This window comes from Chinchilla lanigera, unplaced genomic scaffold (assembly GCF_000276665.1).
Source record: "Chinchilla lanigera isolate Chin_1 unplaced genomic scaffold, ChiLan1.0 scaffold00051, whole genome shotgun sequence".
Taxonomy (NCBI): Eukaryota; Metazoa; Chordata; class Mammalia; order Rodentia; family Chinchillidae; genus Chinchilla; species Chinchilla lanigera.
In genome coordinates this window covers 8360284-8378436 of record NW_004955452.1, presented here as the reverse complement: position 1 = coordinate 8378436, position 18153 = coordinate 8360284, and positions in this window count along the sequence as shown.

The following is an 18153-nucleotide window of genomic DNA, read 5'->3' as shown; positions in this document are numbered from 1 at the left end:
AACCCTACAGTTCTCTCTCAAACCCGTTACCTTTCCTTTTTAACGAGAGTTTTAATAATGAACTTACTTGCGGGTTTATTGAACAGATCCCTTAGTGGGGGATTTTTGTCTCACTCAGTATTGCGGATGCAGCTCCTAGATAAAGCTTGCAATATGGCAAGTGCAAAGTGCAAGCCAGTGAATGAATGAATGAATTAATGAATGAGTGAATGAATGACAAATCCTTCCTGGTACCAGTCTGGGCTCTTGAGCTGCAGGGTATAACTGGACACAGCCTCATTCCTAGCAGTCCTTGTAGTCTTACAGGATAGCAAACACATGGACAGCTCAGCAGGTCAGGGCAGCACAAGCCAAGGTAGGACACAGCGGAAGGGTAATCAGCCTTGGGTCTATTGGTGATGGCCTCAGTAAAACCTACTGGGGCTCTAAAGGGTGAGCAGGAGTTTGCTCAGTACTGAGATCATACAAGGGCATCCTGACAGAGGAACTAGAATGTGGAAAGTCCAGAATTAGTTGGAGAATGATGGGCGCAGTGAGGCTGAACTGTGGTGAGTGGGGGACGCCTTTATAATGTTAACAAGATCGACAGAGCCAGACCCAGCGGAGCTATGTGGTCTACACCACGAGAGCAATGGAAGAAATAGCTCTTGGGAGAACTCTAGTCCAGAAAATGGGCAGAGAGCTGAGTAAGAGTCAAGGTAGCAAGACTAGGAAGGAAGCCACAGCCATACTCTGGACAGAAGTGACAATGGTCTGAATTGGGGCAGGGGGCAGACACACGTGACAGAGTCCAGATGCCACCCTACTTGCAAGTGATTAGCTTAGTGCTTCAGATAGATCTGTGTTCCTAGTGAGACTCCGGGCTTGAAGTCTGGTCCTGCCCTCTGCACCTTGTACCCCTGGGCAGGTCATCCAGGCGGTCTCATCCAGAGTCTGACCTGTGATAATGAGGTGAACACAGCACCCTCCCCTGCCTCCGACTCACACGAACACAGGCAGGTGGAACACCAGGCCCGGAAGTGCCCTAAGGAGGGGCCAGGAAAGAAGTCCTGGCGCATGCGCAGGAAGGCTTCTCAAAGACAGCATGTGAGAGCTGCCTGCCCCTCACCCCCATTACTGTCCTGCTTTCTGTCTCCAGCTGCCCCTGAGCTTCGCTGGCCCCAATTTTGTGTGCCCTCTTCCCTGCCACGATGGAAGGGCTGAGGCTGCACACCAGCCCAAGGCTTGGCTTAGAACCCCCCAACTGGCCTCGCCAGTTCCTCTGAAGTGGTCTCCCCTCTTTTGGGTCCCCTTTTAGCTCTCCCAGCACCCCACACCCTACACCCAGTGGGCAGCTGGCTGGAGCTAAAGATTAGAGGCCTTTCAGCAGGGCCTCTCAGGCACCTTCCCTGCTGCCTGCCTCCTGCTCTTCACTTGTCAGCTCCGTGGCACTTGTTCCAGGGCAGGAAAAACGCGAAGGAAAGAGTGACCCAATAGATGTGAGGGCCTTGCCAATGGTCGCATGAGTGCCTACCTTAGGGTATGGGGGGGCGGGTGGTCAGAGATGGGCACCCAAAACCTCATTCTGATCCCTTTTGTTGTGGGGCAGCAGGATTAGTCAAGCTCCTGCCAGTTCATCATTAACTCACCAACCTATTTAAAAATAATTTATTAAGCACTTACTGTGGGATGTGCTTTCAAATTATAATAGCTAGTGCTTGGGTACCTACTGTATGCCGAGGGCTCTTTACAGGTGAGATTTCATTTCAGCCTCACATCCTCCTCCTGGAGCAGATGCGGCGACTGGCCCTGGTTACAGACAAGGGCCTGGGTTAGGGAGGGAGAAGAGGCTCCTCCAGAGCCACCCCCAATTCTGAGAAGAAGAGCTGGGATGCTGCGCAGACAGACTGACATCAGAGCCCACACCTAAGCATCATTCTTCTGCCTCAGAGGGCTACAGGTGCCACTGAGAGTAGTGATGACAATAATAACGGCCATATGCAATGTAGCACTTACTACAGGAAGGAGGGGTCAATTTGGGAACAACTGATGTTTTAAAGAGCTCTCCACCCCCAATTCAGGGACAGAGCCAACCTTTCCCAGGGTCCAGACTAACAAGCACATCCCTCTCAGGAGCATTTAGTATCTGCTGTATGCCTGGCACTGTTCTAAGGGCTTTATTTACTTATTTATATGATTCTACTAATTGTTCCAATACTCACAATGACTCACTCAGGGGAGAACTTAGGATATGAGCCCTAGCAGAGACCAAGTGACCCACACCTCACCTCCAGTCTACAGATGGGGATGCAGACGCCCAGAGAGGTGAAGAGACACACTGTGGTAAATCTCTGAGTTGAAAGCCAAACAATTGCATGCAACCAAGCTCTCCAGGTTGTTTTGATTCGTCACAGGTGTAGGAAACCCTGGCAGGTGGACTCAGACAGACCCAGATCCCGCCTCTTGCTGTATCCTCCACCAGAGAGGCGGCCTTGGGAAATAACACTACCCTCACCTCAGGGCCTTTGCACATGTGATTTCCTCTGTCTAGAATGCCTTTCCCTTTGCATTGCTAATGATTAGAGTTCTGTCAGGTCCCAGGTCAGAGGCCATGCCCCAGGGAAATCTCTCCTGACAGCTCATTTTCTCTGGCTGTGATCCACTCCCATCCCAGGCACTCTGCTTCTCTCAGTAGCACTTGCCCTGTGGGCAGTTATCCACAGGGGTAATTATTTGATTAATGTCTGTGCCCTTGCTAGACTCTGACCTGCAGGACAAGAGTGGTCATATCTGTCTCACTGCCCATGGTGACCTGGCCTCGGCACAGTAACATAGAAGTACCCACTGAACATGAGTTCAATGAGCTCAGAAACGGTGAGGCAATGGGATAAAGAAGCTTCTTAGGGAAGTGGCCTTCCCATGGGCCTGGCAGCAAGACAGACCCGGCTCCTAGTGCCCAGCAGCGCTGCCTCTGCCTCATGGGGACTCACTGGCATAGAAGGCATTAGCACCCCAATGTGCTGCTTCTGCAGGGCCTGCCCTGCTAACTGGACTCCCTAATTAAGCCCTGCATAGGGGATAGACCAGCTGCCGCAGGATAAGTGGGCGGGAGATTTTCTTAGGGACCATCGCTGCACTCTGGAGAGAGACAAAGGGACCCCTCCCTTCCCAGGGTCCCATGTACTAGCTCAAACCACTGCTGTAACCCTCATCTGTATCCTTGGCCCTGGGCCAGGCCGTGGTCTTACACAGGAAGATGAAGCCCAGAGAGGAGAGGTGACAGGCCCAAGGTCATGCAGTTGTTTGTTGGTGGAGCAGGCTCACAGGTCCTGAGAACCTCCCACCCTCCCTGCCCACCTGCAGGGGGCACAACCTGAACACCAATCTGCCACTCAGACTTAGCTCAGCCTAACTGCCTCCTCCAAGGCCTACAGTGACTGAGGATCACAGAAGATACCCCAGGAGATCTGCTGCTCCAGACCAACACAAGGACTCATGGCCTGATATGCCAGTTCATTAATTCATCCACCCACCCATCCACCATTCACCCATTCACCTATTTATCCACCTACCCGTATTTCTACCCACCTACTCACCCATCCACCCGTCACTCTCCTAGCCACCTACCCATTCACCCATCTCTCCTCCATCCACCCCAGCCAGGCAGCCAGCCTTCCAACCATTCATCCACCACCACCATCATAATCATTGCATTTGATTGTGGTCCTGAACACACAGGTGCTTCCCATTTAACTCCTGTTTTATAACCTCAGAGACTTCACCAAGGGTTTCAGCAAGCGGCGCCTTCACAAATGAAGCCAGCCCATCTGGGGCTGTCAGGGAAGCCAAGGGGCACCCCATGTTCCTACTAGGATGGGGGACCAGGGACTGGGTCAGCCTTTCCTCTCCCTCATCCTTGCAGGCGCCTCAGGTTGCTCTGATTGGACTCAGTGGCTCCTGCTGATAGGCCGTGTGTCGGGAACCTGGGGAAGGTCTAATTAATTATGATAATTGGCACCTTCACAGATGTCTGCCGGGTGACACCCGCTCTGTGATAAAAGGTTCCTGTAATTCTGTTTGAACAGCACTTTCCAAGCAATATGTTTGTTATTTGGGCCGCCAGGAAGTTTACTTTGCAGACACTGCCTGGGTGAGCTGGCTGGCCACCATGTGTACTCCCTCTGGGAGGGTTTCCAGTGGTGCCAGAGGTGGGGACGATCTGCGTCACACAGGGCTCAGGGAAGGTGGACTGAGAGTTTGTTCTGCCAGGGCCTCAGGCAGTTTGGCTAGTGACTCTCACCTCTGTCCTGACTTCCTCATGGTCTGTGAAGCCACGTAACTGGTGGGGGACTTCATGAGTTTCCAGTCCCACCTGCCTCTGCTCCTCTTTGTCTGTTTTGTTCCTAATATGACCCGAGCTGCTGGAGCAGTGTCTGGCTCACCAAAGGTGCTTAAAACCTGGTGCGTTCTTAAGAAAAGCACATGGCAGCTCTCCACAGGCTCTCGTTTCATCCTCACACAGACCTGTGGTGACAACAGGGTGAAAGGCCTAGGTGGTGTCTGTCCATCTAGCTGGCACCAGCACTGTGAAGCACTTCTATGGATTCAGCTGCCTACCCGGCACAAAGCCCCAGGAGGTGAACACTGTTCTCAATTTCCGTTTTGCAGATGACTTAAGTCCTTTGACCAAAGTCACAAGGCTGCAGCAAGGCAGAATTGTACCTGGAGCCAGGCAGTGTTCCCGGGACGCACTGGTATCCAACCTGACCCATTCGGCACAGCTTGCATCTGCTCCACACGAGGGCCTGCGCCAGGGTGACTGGCGGGCCATCACAGACACGTGGCCGTGGTTCTCACTGCCTGGCCCTCAACTCTTCTTCGGTGACACCGCTGAGGCTGCCATGTCCAAGGTGCCTCTTCACCCATCTAGACCGGCTTGGCTGGGCGTAGTGGCACCTCACTGACAAACAGTCCCTCCCACTGCTGCCTGGGATTTCTCACCATTGGACAGCTGGACACCTGGCCATCTCACATGGGGCTGAGCCTCAACCAATTACCAAGAGTGAGGAAAGGGAAAGGGTTTAAGACTGGAGTCAGCACGACATCACTTCTGCCATTCTCTATTGGTCAAACAGCCACACACTAGAACTGAGAGGTCCAATCACACAGAACTGCTCACTCCGAAGTCCGTATGACTTCTGGCAGACAGACATCACCTACAAGCAGGAGCTCCTCCCTGCAAGTTGAACGCTTGCTCATCCCACTCTGCCTTTTCAGGGGAATGCTGTCCCCTCCGACTCCATGAACTGTTATCTGACCCCCTGATCCACTCAGTGTCCTCCAATCTGGCCTCATCGGTCCCCTGTTCTGCCCCCGTGCAGGGCCCCAGGGCACAGATGGCACAGCTTCTTGAGGGGCCTGCTGGGGCCCTGGAAAATCTCTCACACTGATGCCCAGGTAAAAGCTATTCCCTATGGAGCTACTAAGTCAGCCACGTGGCCTCTCCGGGTCCACAACTTACTCTACACAACGTATTATCCCTACTCTTCTCTTGAGAGATCGTGAAGTGCCTTTGGCCAAAAGCAATAACATTCTACGCTAGGAGAGCTAAAAGGACTTTGAAATTATGAGCCCTGAGCCTAGCTGGGGATATAGCTCAGTGGCACAAGTGCCTGCCTGGAAAGCGCAAGGTCCTGAGTTTGATTCCCAGTACCAAAAAAATAAAAATAAAGAAATGGATCAGAGCCCTGAGTCTGGCTTGATCCAAGAATGAGGACAAGATGGCTGAGGCAGAAAGGACAGAGAGAAGAAGGCACCGTAGATGTTCCCCTCCGACCACCACACCCTGCATGTTTCCGCTGGCCTTGGGCATCCAGGCCTCGACCTGCCAGGTATGCGTGGGGAGAAGGGGCAGATGGGACTGCGGGGCTGGGGCGAGGAAGGCACAGCGTGGGCACACACATCACTGCATCCTCCCTGCTGCCCCAGATTCCTCCATCTATGTAGGTCCAGCAGCCTGGAGCATAGGAGCCAAGGTGCAGTGGCCAAGACCACAGAGGTTCTCATTATTTTGGGGTTCACAGCACCCTGGAATTTTCAGCAGCACACATAAAGACTAGGAATATGAAACAATCAGCCATGAGAACAGGACCCAGGGATGACAGGGTGGTGTTCACAGCACCACCACGTTTGTCTTCCTAGCTGGGTGGCCTGCTCCTGACTTTGGTTTCATTTGAAGGGTGCCCAAGTGCCTGCTGGGGGATCTGTGCGAAGGGAGCCCAGGCTCACCGCAGCATATGTGGTCTGTGGAGCATGCTCTGCCCAGGGTGATGCTGTAGAGCACATCAACTGTTTGCCTACCCAGTGCCCGTATCTTCTTATTTCAACAACAGCCCTTTAACTTGGCCATGGCTAGGGATGACCATGGGGCTTGTGAGAACAAAAAAGGTGCAGTGAAACACTGGCTAGGAATGCCGGGACTGAGGCACAAACTCTTCATTTCTGAGACTGGACCTGAGGGGACAAAAAAGCTGCTGCAACCATCTTGCCACCAGACAGTCTCTAAGGTGGAACCAATGGTGCAGAATCAGAGAAGGTTCCAGGAGAGAGCTAGAGACCTTGATCAAGCCATCCAGTGCTACTATTTGACTTTTCAATTATCTATGCCAATACTTCCCTTTTGTGCTGAAGTCAGTTCGATGTGGACTCTCTTCTCACCATGGGCAATTGACATCCTAGGCACAGGTACTGTGATGTTATTGTTACTATTATATACCCTTGGCCTCTACTACCCTGCAGTGCACAGCGAAAGCATGGAGCCTAATTGTATCCAAGAGTCCAACTCCGCTGTGCTGGGATTCTAAGAAGCTGAGGGCCTGGCAAGACCTGGCACTCTCCAAGCAGTAATAGCATTTTCTTACTCAGCCCACAGGGATGCTGAGAAGCAAATAGTTGAAGGACTTACTGATAAAGATCAAGCACTCACAGATTTCTTACCTGCTGAGGATTTGGTGCAGGTAAACAGTGGGAGGAGGGAAAACAAGCTTCTTGCTGAGCCCAGCGATTGCTCAATAGCAGGAGGCCCTCATAGAGATAATATCCTCTGCTCACAATAACCTCTCTCAGATTTATAAAATGTATTCTTATCCACTGGTACCAGGAAGGAAGCAGGGCCCAGGAAGAAAGGGAAGCCCAGAGAGGTTAAGTGACTCAGTGAAGAACACACAGCCATTACAGGACTAAGTCAGGGTCTGAGTTCCTCTCCACATGCTCAGTCTCCAAGCTCCTCAGCCCAGGTTTCTCAAGCATAAAGAAGAGTTGAAGAAAAGACGGTCAGGGTGGGGAACACTCTCCCAATCTGGGTCTTTAAAGCTAAGTCCACAAGCTCTGAACTAGACTCACTAAATTTAAATCACTCATCTAGTTACAAGCTGTGTGACATTGGGAAAATGATCCAACCTCTCTGTTGGGCTGAGAGCAAAAGGAGTCCAAGTATTATAGACAGACAAGTTAGGCAGATGACAGCAGGAAGCTAAAGAGGTACTGGGCCCAAGGTAAGGTGGAGATGGCCAGGGCTTGGTTGGATAAGCAGGAGACTGAGGTCAAGAGTTAATAAGAACCAGGTGGACAATTAAGTCCAGGGATGTAACAAGCAAGGTAACAAGCAAGATGATGGATGCCCACTGTCACAACTTCTGCTCCTGCCTATCTGGAAAACGTTCTTACCTTCTCACTTCGTTCTTTTAATGAACCACTTGGAAAGGACGGGGGCCAAGAGGCACCTGCAGACTACACTTGCTGCACACCTCAACTCCTCACAGCAATTTCTAGTTTAAGTCAGCTTGTTTTAGTCCTGTAGGTTGAACTTAGTTTGACAGAGTGGTCTGAGCCCTGGTCATGTTTTAGTATAAAAACTTCTAGACAAAGTCCCTGTGGAAACTCAGTTTGGGTTCCCTCCCAACTACTGGGAGCTATTTCCCTCTTCTTAATAAACACTCTTCCTGTCTACTGAGGTTGTCCTCAAATTCATCTTCAACTTTAGGAGACACGAGGCTAGATTGTGCCATTACACAAGGAGGAGTTCTAGCAGTTGGGGGCTGGGTAGTACAAATGGATTTCCAGAGGAGTGGAGCAGAAGGAGCCAGGTAGGGTGGGAGTGGCTGGTGCCACATGGGCTCTTACAGAGGCAGTGTGCTGTCTCATCAGCTGAGGCGGGGGCTGTGGGTCCCATCCCTCATCCCACACCAGGATGGCAAAGATGGAGGGGGTGCCACACGGGGTCCGGGTCCCCAGGCCGCACTGATCCCCTCCCCTCCATCCTCCCTTCAAAATGAAGCATCTGCTACTCTCCAAGGCGGCCCCTGCAGCCCTCTGCTCCCACATCTGCCTATATTTTCTCCAAAAATATCTCAGCCCCCCACTTTTTATCGATCACTAGCCTTGATTCCATTGAGCAAAGCACAATCTGACCAAACTAAGAAAAAAAAATTTTTTGATTTTGTAAAAATAACAAATGTGTGGTGTAAAACATTGAAGCAATAGTAAGTGAATACTACCCACCCCTCCCCCAACAAAAAAAATTTTTCTTATTTGGCAAGTTTCATCCCAGGCATTCTCTACGCATATGCATAGAAGAGATAGATAAGGAAAAAATGAATTTATATTATACACGCTATTTTAATGTGAAAAGTGCTAGATATAATTTTACTTAATTTAACAGAAGAACTGATAATTGGGGTGAAATTGAAATATATATTACCCAGATAAATGTTTTATAAGAGATTTCTTTTCATAAAAATACTTTTATAATAAAGAAGAAAACCATTATAAAATATTAAGATGTTATGGTCATGCTTTTTAAAAAATTAAGTATATGTTTTGATTTTAAAGTGAATATATTGACTGCCTGGTACATAGATTAGGAAGTTACCATATTTGCATTCTTCCTTATCGCATTATTATTGCCTGACCGGGGATTATAGCAGATGCTCTGGAAGACAATTCCAATGGCAATTTAGGGTGGATTCCGCATCTAAACAGAATATATTCTCAGCCGCTGTCCTTCACCAGCCCCTCCCTTTCTTCTCTTCTCTTTTCCTTCCTTCCTTTCCTTTTCCTTCCTTCCTTCATTTTTTCCTTCCTTCCTTCCTCCATTCATTCTTCTTTTGTCTTTTTCAATTTTTGCTTTTCCTTTCATCTTTTTCAACTTTAAATTTTGTTTCAACTTTTTTCTGGAAAGTCAAATATGTTTCCTGAGCTCTTCATACTTGAAAATCTCTCCATTGCCTTTTTACTTGGAAGATAACTCAATTGGGTGCAAAACTTGGGAGTTGTCTTTTCCTAAATGCATGGAGCTAACTGTCTTCTAGTGTCACTGAGAAGATGTTTAGATCAACCTACCTTTCCCTTCCATTGTGACTTGTCTTTTTTACCTAGATGACCAGATGCATTTTCTATTTTTGCAGTTCAGTTATTTCATTCAGACTTGTCTTAGAGTTTTCAGCAGTATTTCCTGGGAGATTGTGTACACCTGAACTGCATGTTCATGGTTTTATTTCAAGACTAGCATTTTAGTTTATCTTTGAGTATATTTATACGTCTTGTTCCAAAGAATGTTTACTCATTAAGCAAATTTTTATGTACCTCTCATCTCACTAATCTTTGACCCCCAAAAAAAAATTTTAATGAAATTCTTTCCTATTTACTGTTGTGTGACGTTTTATACCTTAACTACAGTGTTCTTTACTGCATTGTGATCACTTGTTTTACTTGTGGTGGTGGTGAGAGTGACACCGGAAGTGTAACCCAGGGCCTGGCACATGCTAGGCAAGCACTCTATCACTGAGTCACCTCCCCATCAGCCCGTGTTGGTGTTTATTTTTAAAGAGAAAAAAAGTCAAAATTTCAAAACAAGATAATAGGAGGGTGACAATGGTTAATACACTGTGTATGGTTATCTTTAAATTAGTTATTCAGAGTACAAGATATCAATATTTAATTGTCTAAACAATATTACCACAAAACTTTCTTTTCAGTGGACTAAGAGAAATAAGTAGTATAACTATCTTAGCTTCCATATATATATATTTGCTTTTCCTGTCCTTCTTTCTCCATTCCCCCAGCACCGTTTCTCTGTCCTTTTGAAGTTTCTTCCAATTTTACAATATCTATTGTACACTTTGGATCTTATTTAGTCTTTCAGCTGCTCACATTAGGGAGACAATACAGTGTTTACACACGTGTATCTGGCTTATTTTACTCATGAGTATGGTCTCGAGTTGCATCCATTACCTATAAACGTCTCCAGTTTATCCCTCTTTATGGCTGAGTGGTACTCCATTGTATGAAAATAGCACATACTTTTTTATCTATTCCTCCATTAATGAGCATTTGAGTTGATCCAAGATCTAGCTATTACAAATTGTGCTACTATAAACATGGGCACACATACATTGCTGTGATATGATGTTTTTAATTCTTCTGGGAAGATACCCAGAAAGGGAATAGCTGGGTTGAATGGGACCTTCAATCCTAGTTTTTTGAGGAATCTCCACACTGATTTCCATAGTGGTCGTACCAGCCTACCCTCCTACCAAAGTGGAGAAGGGTTCCTTTTTCCCCACAGCGCTGCCAGCATTTGTTATTGGTGGATGTCTTGATAATAGCTATTCTTTCTGGAATGAGATTGAATCTCAGTGTTGTTTTAATTTGCATCTCTCAAATGACCAGTGATGTTGAACATTTTTTCATATATTTATTTGTTGTTTATATTTCTTCATCTGAGAAGTGTGTATTCATCTCACATGCTCATTTTTGCATTGGGTCTTCAAACCTGGGAGGTCTGATCTTTTTGAATTCTTTATATGTTCTCAATAGTAATCTTTTGTTGGAGGAACAACTGGAAAACATTTTTCCCACATTGTCTCTTCACTCTGTTAGTGATTTCTCTTGCTGTGTGAAAGCTTTTTAATAAGATGAGATCTCAATTGTTGATTCTTTATGATAGTTCATGTGCGATTGGGGTTTTATTCATGAAGTCTTTGCCTACATCATTGTCCTCAAGAGTTTTACGTAGTCTGTCTTCCAGCAGATTTAATGTTTCTGTTCTAATATTTAGACCTTTGATCCATTTTGAATTTAGTTTAGTGCCTGGTGAAAGATATGAATCTAATTTTAATCTTCAGCATGTGCAGAACCAGGTTTTCCAGCACCATTTATGTAAGAAGCTATCTTTCTTCCAGTGAATGTGTTTGGCACCTTTGTCAAAGACAGGGTGGCTGAGTATGTCTGGATTTGTTTCTGCATCTTCTAATCTGTTCATTGATCTTCAGATCTGTTTTTGCCAGTACCATGCTGTTTTTATCATGGTAGCTTCATAGTATGACTTCAAGTCATGGATTATGATGCCCCCTGCCCTGCCTTTGTTGCTCGGAATTACCTTTGCTATTCTAGGTTTCTTATGGTTAAAATGAATTTTTGGATTATTTTCTGTAATTCTGTGAGATAGCTATTGGAATTTTGAGTGGAATTATATTACATCTGTATAATAGTTTTGAGAGTATGGCCACTTTCACTATTTTGGTTCTTCCTACCCAAGAACAAGGGATATCTTTCCATTTTCCAATATCTGCTTCTATCTCCTTTTTCAAAGTACTGTAGTTTTCATTCTAGAGGTCTTCTATATCCTTTGTTAGATTGATTCCTATGTATTTCATTTTTTGCATGTTTTTGTGAAAGGTGTTGTTTCCCTAATTTCTCTCTCAGTGAGTTTGTTGTTTGTGTACAGGAATGCTATTGATTTTTGAGTATTGACTTTGTCTCCAGCTACACTACTGAATTTGCTTATTAAATCTAGAAATGTTTAGTGGAATTTTGGGGGTCTTCTCTGTAGAGTATCATGTCATCTGCAAATAATGATAATTTAGCTTCTTCCTTTCCTATTGTTATTCCTTTTATTTCTTTCTCTTGTCTAATTGCTCTGGCTAAAATTTACAGGACTATATTGAATAAGAGTGGAGACACTGGACACCCTTGCCTTGTTCCTGATTTTAGGGAAAAAGCTTTCCATTTTTGTTCATTTAGTTTGATGTTTTCTGTTGGTTCATCATAGATGGCTTTTATCAGATTGAGATAAGGACCATCTATTCCAATTTGATGTAGGATTTTATTCATGAATGTGTGCTTTGTCAAAAGCTCTGTCTGCATCTACTGAGATGATCTATGATTTTTGTCCTTGGCTCTGTTATTATGGTATATTACATTTATTTATTTATGTATGTTGAACCATACCTGCATGCCTAGGATGAATCTCACTTGGTCATGGTGTATAATCTCCTTGATGATTTGCTGCATTCTGTTTGCCAGTATCTAGTTGAGGATTTTTGCATCTATGTTAATTATAGAGATTGTTCTGTAATTCTTTTTCTTAGTTGGGTCCTTCTCTGGTTAAGTATCAGAATAATTCTTGCTTTCAGAAATGAATTTGGGAGTATTGCTTCCCTTTCAATTTCATTAAAGAGTTTGAGAAGTTGTGGTGTTAGGTCTTCTTTAAATTTTTTATAGAATTCAGCAGTGAATCTGTCAGGACCTGGGCTTTTCTGTGTTAGTAGATTTTTAATTACATCTTTGATTTCATTGATTGATATTGGTTTATTTAGGATTTTTATATTTTCTTGATTCAGCTTTGGTAATTCATATGTATCTAGGAATCTGTCCATTTCTTCTGCGTTTTCCATCTTATTAGAATACAAGTTTTCAAAGCAGATGTAGATGCTTTTCTGGATTTCTGCAGGATCTAATTTGATTTCACTCTTCTCATTCCTAATTGCACGGATTTGAGTCTTTTCTTTCCTTTTTTGATAAAGTTGGATGAGGTTTTGTCGATTTTATTTAATCTTTCAAAAAACCAACGCTTTGATTCATTGATTCTTTGTATTTTTTTTAGTCTCTAATGCATTAATTTCTGCTCTGATGTTTATAATTTCCTCCCTCACATGAGCTTTTGGCTTAGCCTGCTCTTCTTTTTCTAGAAGTTTGAGGTTCACCATTAAGTTTTTATTTGCACTTGCTCTGTTTTCCTGATATGGATATTCACTGCTGTAAATTTCCCTCTTAGAACTGCTTCCATTGTGTCCCATAAGTTCCAGTATATTGTATTGTCATTATCATTTAATTGTAAAAACTGTCTAATTTCTTCCTTAATTTCATCAGTGACCCATTGGTTGTTCAGGAAGGTGTTATTTAATTTCCATGTGTTTATGAAGTTCTTGTGGTTTTTTTCACCATTGATATCCAATTTCATTGCACTATGATCTAATAATATACGTGGGATAATTTCAGTTCTTTTGCATTTACTTAAGCATGTTCTATGAGCTAGTATGTTGTCTATTTTGGAGAACATCCTATGTGCAGCTGAGAAAAATGTGTATTCTGATGTTGTGAATGGAACACACTGTAGACATCTACTAAGTCCATTTATTCAAAAGTTTTATTCAGTTCTAATATTTCATGGTTGGTTTTTTTCTAGTTGATCTGTCTTTTTGTGAGAGTGGGGTATTGAAATCCTCTAATACAACTGTATTCGTGTTTATTTGATTTTTCATGCCTGATAATATTTGTTTTATATAATTGGGTGCACTGGTATTTGTTGCATATATGTTTATATCTTCCTCTTGGATTGTTCCCTTTACAAGGATGTACTGACCTTCTTTATCTCTCTTAATCAGTCTTGGCTTGAAATTCACTTGTCCACAAATACAATAGCTACCCCTTTTTATTTTTCCTGGGTTCCTGTTACATAGAGTATTGTTTTCCATCCTTTGATTTTCAGTCTACAAAAGTCTTTTTCAGTTAAAAATCAGTCTTTTTTAATTAAATGTGTTTCTTGTATGCAGTATATTTTTGGATCTTGCTTCTTGATCCATTCTGCTAGTCTGTGTCTTTTGGTTTGTGAGCAGAGACCATTAATATTGATGGTTATAACTGATATGTATTGATTTATCCTTGTCATGTTATTTTTCTGTTGTTGGTTCCCCTCATTTTTCCCCTCCTTCTGTTTAATTGTTTTTCTTGCTTGGTGGATTCCTTCTGTTGGGGTTCATGGAGTTGTAATCCTTTTTATCTCTTTCTAGAATGTCTTTCAAAACATTTTGGAATGCTGGTTTGGTGGTCATAAATTTCCTCAGATGTTCTTTGTAATGGAAGTATCTTATTTCTCCAGCAGTTTTGAAAGATACTTTTGCAGGGTACATCAATCTGGGTTGAAGGTTGTTTCCTTTTAGAACTTGAAATACTTCACTCCAAGTTCCCCTTGACTTAAGGGTTTGTGCCAAGAAGTCAGCTATGATTCTGATGGGCTTTCCTTAATAGATTATTTGTTTCTTTTCCCTAACTGGGACCCCAGGACTCGGCAGGGAAGTCCTCCCTCAGAGGGACGTTAAGCCGTAGAATTCTTTGTGGCATATTATGGAGGTTGCTGCTATGTAACCATGGTGGAAAGAGCTGACCCAGCCTTCCTTTCCCAGCCTCTGGAGCTTCTCAGAGTCTCCCTACCAAGTACTTGCAGAATATGCTCAGCAAACTCTGCTAAAGTGTGCAATCTATAGACAGAATGCAGAACACCTGTGCTTCAGACTTTTTTCATAATTACTGGTACTGTGGAAATTTCAGAGATTAGAAACTTGATTGGAAAGCAGGATGAGTGTCACTCAGAAAGTTCAAATGAACTGAAACTCTTGCAATAAAGCAGCTGGGATTTGTATAAGAAGCAGATCCAGGTTCACTGTCTCCATGGGGACAGTGACCTTCTAGAGTTTGCTCTAGAAACTAGGAAGAGTGAGAGTGAGTGTGGGTGGCATCGGAGGTGGTCATTTGGTAACTGTCTTCGAGAAATTAGTCATCTTTCTCAGAGTTCGTGTGGGCTAGCCCCATTTTCAAGGCCAGACAATATTCCTCCCCCACCACTCCTTCCCCACCACCTTCCATCTCCTGGAGTCAAGACACTTGCTGGGGGTCACACAGCTGCCCCGTGGGAACCTGGGTCTAGCATATAGGCTTTCGGGCACTATGTTCAGTGATGTTCCCAGTGAATAGATTAGTTTTGTTGCTATCAGATTTGGTGTCAAAATTTGGGCTACCAGCCTGTCATGAGGTTGATAGAAAGTGTTGTACTGTTCCAAGAAGAGCCTTCTTCTCATACACTTGTGCGCCCTCAGGAGACAGTAGGCAGTGCGTGATGGTGGTCTAACCTCATTGCCCACCACACTCACATTGTGCACTTATCACTGCCACCTGTCACATGCCCAGGACAAAAGTATTTCCCAGGGCTATCAGCCCTGTTTTTATTTACTATCTTTCTCACACTGGAGTTAACTCAAGAGGAAACCTATTTGCTATTACCAGGTCTTTATAAACTCTACCAAGTAAGAGAAAAAAGAAGGTAATTTGGAATTTTTATTTTTAAAATTTTTCTATTTTGATGCCCAAAATTACTATTGGGCATCAAACACAGCCACTGGTATGTGAAGCATCATGGTAGTCTCTTTGCAAGAGTGGCAGCAATGCTCCACTCTTCCCCCCGGTTAAGGCCTTTGTAATGTGATTTTTTACAAGGTGACCCTCCCATCACTCCGTGGAGTCTCTTTCCCCATCCCTTGTGCCTGGCCAGCCCATGACTTGCTCTTCACAGTAGGATGGCATGGAAGATGACAGTGTACTAGATCTGACCTTGGGCTCCTGCAGAGGCTTTACATTCTTCCATCCCATCTCTTGGAATCCAATTGCTGCCATGGGAACAAGCCTACACTAACATGCTGGGGGATGAAAGGCCCCGTTACTCCACATCTCAGCTAGACGCTGCTCATCCATTTGAGTAAGACCTTCAAAATCAGCCAGCTCCATCTGACCACGGACAGAACAAGCCCAGCTGAAATCAGCTGAGCCTGTCTAGATCAAAAGAACCCCCCAGCTATGCCACAGACTCCTGAGATAGATAAGTGGTTATTGTTATAAACTGCTAGCTAGAGTGTTTCTTATACAACTGTGACTAACATGTATTGTCTATGTATTTCCTTCACCAATTTTATAAGATAACAATGATCTTCATTTAGCAGAGGGGAAAAGTGAAGCTAAGAGAAGTAAAGAGTTGGTCAAGGTTACCTTGCTATTCATTGAGATAAAATTTAACCAGATCTTTCTGACTCCTCTGTCATGTTTGATGTGATTGAGAAAACTCTAATACCAGAGTGGCAAGTAAGTTGCATTTCATTTTCTAATGCTGGTTAGGTCTTCCTGTAATGTAGTATTGAAATAATGCAGGAGAAAATAAAAGTGCAGTGATCGATTAGTGATGTCTGCCATGGGTAGTAATGCAGAAGCAGCAGTGTGAGTGCTATGCATTTCCCTTGTCAGTCTCAAATATACCAGAATCCAGATATGAGAGATTTTGGCTGACAGATCAACATTTGTGCCTGAAGCAGAGCGGAGTGTCTGTGAGAACCACCTGCTCTTCCCTAAGGTCAGCATGTAGTCTTGCTCTGTGCTCAGGATCCTCTTGTTGTCAGTCCTGCTGCCTCTACTATCCAGCACAGCATGACACAGCTTTGCACACTTACTAGGGTTGACATAAGAATGGAAAGAGATACTGGATAAGTAAGCATTTCATTTATAGGTTAAAAACAATGGCATCAAATACTTGAATTCTGCTTCTTTCTCAAAATCAACCAAAGACAACAACAACAAAAAGGAATATAGGGGAAAGTATTTTTTTTTCTCAATTTTTATTGAAACCAGAAATGACTACAGCTCCAAACCACAAACCCTGAAGACTTTCTCTGAAATACTGTGAGATCTAGAGCAGAACACAGAGGAAACTGAGAACTCATGCAGACATCACTAGTAGGTCTTACAGAGAGGAAGCTGAGGGTTTATGTGATACATTCCAAAGTAAGTATCCCAGGCCTGAAAACTTCATCCACGAATCACTGGCTTAAAGCACTGAGACTCAGACCAGCCTCCCTAGAGGCTTTGCTGGGGGAAAGTAAACATGGAGTTGCGCTCCTTTGTCCAAGGAATAATTTCTGCGGGTTAACACAATAAAAATGTCTTTCTTCTCTATCTTATAGCTTCATTGTCTGAGCAGGAAGCCCCCTAAGGTCATAGCTCCATGGAAAGAGAAAGATGGAGAAGCCATATTTCCTGGCTACCTCAATTTGGAAGTGACACCTGCTGCCTCTGCTCAGAACTGGTTGGTCAGAACCAGTCATGTGGTGCAAACCTAACTGCAAGGGATGCTGGGAAAGACAGAGCAACACATGACTCCAGGAAGTAAAGTGTTGACCACAGGCTCCACAGGTATAATGCAAAATTGCATTATGTGGGTCTTAACTTTGCTGTAGGCAAACTGTTACCAGATCTCTTCTGAGCAGTTGATCCTACCTTTTGCAAGGAATCATCCAGCCAACACCCCATGGCCCTAAGTCAAGGGGCTGCTGCAGGTCATGTTGCCACAGCCGAGACTCCAAACCCAGGAAAGATCCAACCCAGGAAGGAGTTCTTTTGAAAAATTTCAGATCAGCAAGATTTATCTCTCCCTGTGGCAGAGAGATAACTTGTTTATTGCTGTTCTCCAGATGTGACAGGAAGGGCGGAGAGGAAAAAGACTGGGGTGAGGGCTGGAGTTGCCAAGAGAGCTCATTAGTGGGAAGGAGCCGGGTGTTAACTCGGAGGGAGGTGGGTGATGACAGTAACAGCGTGGCCAGGTTTGGAGCCTGCATTAAATGTGACAACAAGTAAGCCAGAAGACACAGCCAATTCTTCACATCTCTTCACCTGAGGGTGTCGATGTCTCCGGGTGACTACGCCACCTTCCCAGAAGATGGGGAACCAGAAAACCGCAGGCAGAGTCCTGAGTCCAGGAGGGATTCTGGAATGGTGGCCAGCCCACTGTGCCCTTTCTAAAGTGGTCCAGGCTCTCACATCTTTTATCTGATTTAACTACCTGAAGCATTCGTGTGTGTCCAGAGGAGAGAAGGTCTTGGTGTCAGGTGGGAAAGGGAGCCACAAAGAGGGCAGTGCCTGGTCTAAGGCCACACAGCCCTGCAGGGAGAAGTGGGGCATGGTCTCTGCAAGCTTCTCCTGTCCCATCCTCTCCAGGCACAGAGGAGAAATGACAAGGAC